Here is a 6,501-nt window from a genome sequence, read left to right on the forward strand (position 1 = left end):
TGTGTCAGAATCAAGCAATATGATATCATAGCTTCATCCATCAGCGTCCTCTTTAGCGAACCCTCAGAGAGAGATTAATTTTTAAATCGCCAGTTATGTTGATTTTATTCTGTGAAAGTGTAATTGACTGAGCACACACTTTTAAACTTTCCCTCTGCAGCTGTTCAGCTACAGATAGCAGATTGGATGGACATGAGTTACTCATTACTCTGATAACACTGATTTACAGCCAAAATGCTTCTGAAACAAATTGTTACAAATTTTTGGTTACTGAAACTGAAAAGGATGCGTTGGCCGGCTCCTGTTTTGATGATACTGCTGTTGTGTCAGTTCTAAGACCAAATGTTCTTTATTAAAACCAGAAGTGGCCGAAATTAATTTTGTCCTTGAATTTCGGTAAATATCTCCTAAATGAGAGTAGGTGTTCATTTTCAGCAGACGGACACTCTTCCTGAACTATCCATCCAGTTTTGGCCTAACATGAACTGCAACTGTATCATGTAAGAAATGCAGTTTTGATATTATGTTTGCTGACCTTTTGACTTCTATTCTGACCTTGGATTTGAGCTTCCTAGTAGCAGAACATCTGTAACATTGCAAAGTAAAGTTACAAGTTACTTAACCTCCTAGGACCTGGTGTCCACATATGTGAACATCACATTTTGGGTTGTCTAGATCAAAATACAAAATGTTGCTCTACAAGGGCCTGATATCCACATACGAGGACATTATACTGCCACTGTTCTATCGAAATTTAAAACGAATGTCCTCATACGCTTTGGGGTCCTTAGGGACTAGTAAAGCGCTATACATACTAAATACTAAATACGTGGATCTCATTTTTCTCAGAAACAAAAATCAGGTAAAAAAAAAATCTGGTAATTCTTTATTTTTAAGTTCATCAGGTCCCAATCAGCCCAAAAAGCAAAGAGAAATAAAAAACGAATGCCATGAAAGAGTTCGGGTCTTAGGAGATTAAAGAATCACTCTGTTGAAACGACTATGACTTTTAGAACTTGCACCTGTGAAATGAATGTGACCTTTGCAGTTCCAGTATTAGTGCCACATTGTTAAACACTTAAAAACCTCCACAACCTCTAATTTCCTGCTTCCAAATTCAGATAAAACTGAGGTTATTGTAGTCGCCCTAAAAATCTTACAAACATGGCGTCTAACCAGATACCTACTCTTGATCACCGTGACCTCCGGTAACACTGTGAGGGATCTTGGACTTATTTTTGACCAAGATATGTTCCTCAATGTGCATATTAAACAAATGTGTAGGACTGCTTTCTTGTATTTTCATAATATCTCTAAATTTAGAAACATCCTGTCTCAGAGTGATGCTGAAAAACTAGTTCATGGATTTATTACTGCTAGGATGGACTATCGTAATTCGTTATCATCAGCATGTCCTAAAAACTCCCTGAAAAGCCTTCAGTTGATCCAAAATGCTGCAGCGAGAGTACTGACATGGACAAGAAGGGAAGAGCATATTTTTTCCATACTGGCTTCTCTTCACTGACTTCACTGAATCCTGCTCCTCACATACAGGGTCCTGAATAATCTTATCTTTAAGACCTCACAGTACCATATCACCTCAGTAGAACCCTTCGCTCTAAGACTGCTGGTTTACTTGTGGTTCTCTGAATATTTGAAAGTACAATGGGAGGCAGACGTTTCATCTTTCTGTCTTTGTTCTGTGGAACCAGCTCCACAGCTGGATTCAGGAGACAGACACCCTCTCTACTTTTAAGATTAGGCTTAAAACTTTTCTTTTTTTGAATAAAAATCATAGTTCGGGCTGGATCAGATGACCCTGAAACTTCCCTTAGTTATGGTGCAATAGACATAGGCTTCTGGCAGTTCCTCCCCACTGTTGCCAAGTGCTTGCTCATAGGGGGTCGTCTAATTTTTCGGGTTTTCTCTGTATTTTTTTAGGGTCTTCATCTTACAAAAAAAATAATAAAGCACCTTGGGGCAACTGAAATTATGATTTTGGTGGTATATAAATAAAATAAAATCAAACTTAGTTCAATAAACAAACAGGTTTTGTTGTGGAGACATCGACAGATAGACATGCAGCCATGTGAATATCCCACCAAGACACAATTGAGATAGAACTGTGCCTACTAATATAACATTTCATTTTAAGCTTCACTTAAAATTTTTTTAGATTTTTAACCTTGTTATATACACTAATGACAAAAAGTGAAATATTACATGAAGCTGCCATAAACAGATAGGCTCGGTATTTCTGATTAAAACTCAACTATCTAATAAATAAGTGGTGAACGGAGTGGTTGTTACTGTATATTGGGCTTTTCTGCTCTATCTGAGCACTCAAAGTGCTTAAATAAACAGAAGCCAGACCGCTGTTTTAATTGTCTGATTTTTAATTCAGCACATTGAAGGCCATAGGAAATACCGCATTTTATCTCTGAGCAGACAGTTTTTGAAAAAACAGTCGACCAGTTGTTTAGTTCGTTTAGTTTTAGTAGCTCAGGTGTTGCTGTTCTTCTGCATGACTACAGCAATGGTGCAGATTTGTCCACTGAAGCGATCTGGGTTGAGATACAAATGCTGAGAGACATGATGTATGATCTGGGGACTGTGAATGTGCAGCTGAGGGTAGAGCTGAGGAGCCTGAAACCAGAATGACAAACTAAGAGGTTCAGGCAAAGATAAAGAGAAGCAAAGTGCTTCTTCTCACAGCTGAGCTAGGTGATTTGTTGAAGAAGGTAGATGAGCAGAGAAAAGGAGCTGCTGGTTGCTGGGAAGAAGATGACTGAGCAGGAGAAAACGAATGAGGGTCTGTATGCAGTAATTTTTCAGCTTTGTAATGAGTGCAATAGCTAAATGCTAAGATTTTTCCATTTAAGAAATTTTATGTCCTAATACCAATTTAAAAAAACGAGAGAGCCCATTTGTCTTATTAAATGAAAAATATATATGATTAAAAATTAGGGTGCCACATGTTGTACAATGGTTTAGTCCATACACCAATCAGCTACAACCTTAGATGATCGTCTGGTAAGATAAGATAAGATAAGATAAGATAGAACTTTATTAATCCCTCGGGTGGGTTCCTCTGGGAAATTCGACTTCCAAAAAGCACAGCAATGACCGAAGTTACAGTTACAGAATTGTTATACATATATATATATATATATATATATATATATATATATATATATATATATATATATATATATATATATATATATATATATATATATATATATATAACAACACACACACATATATAAATACAGAGACAAATATAAATAAAATATACAAAGGGGATAAATAGAATAAATAGGAATAAAAAATAAAAATACAAGTGAATTGCACATTTCAAGTATTGAGTCTATTGCACTGTTGACTATTTACAAAAAGTATTGCACAAGGTATTGTACAGTGAGGTGAAGAGGCACTACAGCTTAGTTGTTCCCCCCTCCTTTGTCCTCCTGTTTCCCCTCCCTCTCCCCTCCAGAGAGGAGTTAAACAGTCTGATGGCGTGTGGGACAAAGGAGTTTTTAAGTCTGTTAGTTCTTGTCTTGGGAAGAAGCAACCTGTCACTGAACAGACTCTTCTGGTTGTTAATGGCCGTGTGCAGAGGATGCCCAGCATTGTTCATAATGTCCAGCAGTTTCTTTAATGTCCTTTTCTCTGCCACTGTCACCAGAGTGTCCAGCTTCATGCCGACCACAGAGCTAGCCTTCCTGATCAGTTTCTCCAGCCTGGATGAGTCCATCTTTGCTGTGCTGCTCCCCCAGCACACCACAGCATAGAAAAGTACTCCAGCAACCACCGACTGGTAAAACATCCTCAGGAGCTTCCTGCAGATGTTAAAAGACCTCAGCCTCCTGAGGAAGTACAGTCGGCTTTGGGCTTTTTTTATACAGGTGCTCTGTGTTGCATGACCAGTCCAGTTTATTGTCCACCCACAGCCCGAGGTACTTGTACTTGTTGACCACCTCCACCTCCTCCCCCTTTATCTGAACCGGCAGTGGACGTTCTCTGGACCTCCCGAAGTCCACAACCAGTTCCTTAGTCTTTGAGGTGTTGAGTTGCAGGTGGTTTGTGTGACTCCATGCGACAAAGTTCCTCACCAGACTTCTGTACTCCTCTTCCTGATCATCCCAGATACACCCCATGATGGCCGTGTCATCTGCAAACTTCTGAATATGGCATAATTCAGAGTTGTAGCAGAAGTCAGAGGTGTACAGGGTGAAGAGAAGAGGGGACAGCACAGTTCCCTGTGGTGCTCCTGTGCTGCTGACCACAGTGTCAGACGTGATGTCCTTCAGCCTGACGTACTGTGGTCTGTCGGTGAGGTAGTCGGAGATCCAAGCCACCAGGCAGGGGTCCACCTCCATCCTGTTCAGTTTTTCTTGAAGCATACAGGGCCGGATGGTATTAAAGGCACTGGAAAAGTCAAGAAACAGGATCCTGACCGTGCCTTTTCCCTCATCCAGGTGTGAGTGGGCTCTGTGTAGGAGGTACAGGATGGCATCCTCCACTCCGACACCCGCCTTGTATGCAAACTGTAGTGGGTCCTGAGCATGTTGTACCTGTGGTCGGAGGAAGTTGAGGAAGAGCCGCTCTAGAGTCTTCATAAGATGTGACGTCAGTGCCACCGGTCGGTAAACCTTGGATGCTGACGCTGAACACCCCCCAATAGCAACAGCACACCCCGATGGCAGCAGCTTCCATCTAGAGGACAATGCACTCCACTAAACAGCAAAAAAATAAATGAAAAAATGCCGAACTATGGCTACAGGAACAGAACAAAAACTCATGGCACTGATCCAGTCTCCAAACCCCAGATCACAATCTAATTGAGCATCTGTGGAGTTTCTGCCCCCACAGCAATCATCCCAGACCACAGGACACCTCCAAAATGTGCCATATCTGCGCTTCATTGTCTCTGGGCTGTTTTGGCAGAATGAGGGGAAACCATATGATATGAGGCAGGTGGTTTTAGTGCTGTAGCTCATGGTAAATGCAGTAAAGATGTGGTACAATTGATTTTAGTGTCAGAGCTACTGAGTATATTCTGGACTCATCTTGGCTGAGAAACATCCAGATGAGTGATCGGCTGTGACGAACCCACTTGTGGCTGAGGAATGATATGTAACCAGACCATCATCTTTCTGTGTTGTTTTTCTGAAGCTGGGATGCAGTTTGCTGAAATTCCTCATCTCCAGTTTGTGTTTAGTACAAATTAGCAAGTTAGTTATCTAGCTGATGTCCAGGTAGTTGCTGTTTTAGACGGCCGGGCTACCACATTGAAATGTGTAAAAAAAAAAACAACAACCCAAAAAACCCATAGTGTAGCCATGGAGCATTTCCGTTTATTTTGTGAATGGCACCAGTGAAACATGGCCACATTACTTGAAATTATTGAAGCGTATTAACCGTATCCAAAACCAAATGAAAGGGCTATTCCTAGCACTATTATTAAAAATATTCAAAACATGACAAAGTACACACAAAGGTTGAGGGTATGGTACATCTCACAAGCTCTGCCAGGAATATTATGAACAGATGAATCATAACAACACTGGAGAATTGCTTATTCTTCTGAGGATGACAATAAATGAGATCCTGACTTTGTGAATGCAGAAATAATATCCACAGTGGTTCACGGGCGTATGGGTACATTTCTCGCTTCATAACCGTCAGCTTTGCAGTGGAATACAAGACATTTGGATGTAAAAGCTCAAATGGTTTCCACAAAGTCAGTCTGAGTTTGTTTGAAGTTTTGGTTTAAAGGCATCCTTTTTTATGGCTTCCAATGCTGTGTGTGTGTATTTTGAAATATTGATTCAAATATTTCATTTCAGGCATGCCACAGATGAATTTTGCTTGAGGCTATGCTTTGAATATTTTCATTAGATTTGTTATGGTTGTATTTACAATAGATTGGATTTTGTTGAGTAGCTGTTGAATGCATAACAGCGACTCGTGCTTTTTTCCCTCTTTACAATTTTAGTGCTATCAGCAGAAGCACTGGCTGCCACACTCTGTTGAACAGAGAGTGGCAGCCAGTGAGGGAGACCTAAGCAATCAGAGCAAAGAATTGGCCATTTTTATAGCAGTATTGAGTACCACTGAGACTCAAGTGCAGCTCCAAAGATAATAATATAGAGGATGTGGAGAAAGGAGTAAGAGATACAAAGACTCATCTCATGTTTTCACTCAACTACAACAAACCAGTATGAATGACGAGCACAAAGCTTTGGGTTAATTTGTGATGAAGGGACATTATTTCATCATTTCTTTATGTTTTTCTAGGAAAACTGGAAATAAGTGTAGTGATTTATTTAAACGTGTGAAAGGATGCATGGAAATACAGTAAATAAGGCAAAAATCAGTTTTTTCAATTCTAACAAGCTTGAAAGTTAATGTTTGGTATGACCATCTTTATTCTTCAACACATTCAAAAACTGGCTGAGATGCAGCCCTACACATGACAGACCCTCTGCCGTGTTT

This window comes from Maylandia zebra, linkage group LG9 (assembly GCF_041146795.1).
Source record: "Maylandia zebra isolate NMK-2024a linkage group LG9, Mzebra_GT3a, whole genome shotgun sequence".
NCBI lineage: Eukaryota > Metazoa > Chordata > Actinopteri > Cichliformes > Cichlidae > Maylandia > Maylandia zebra.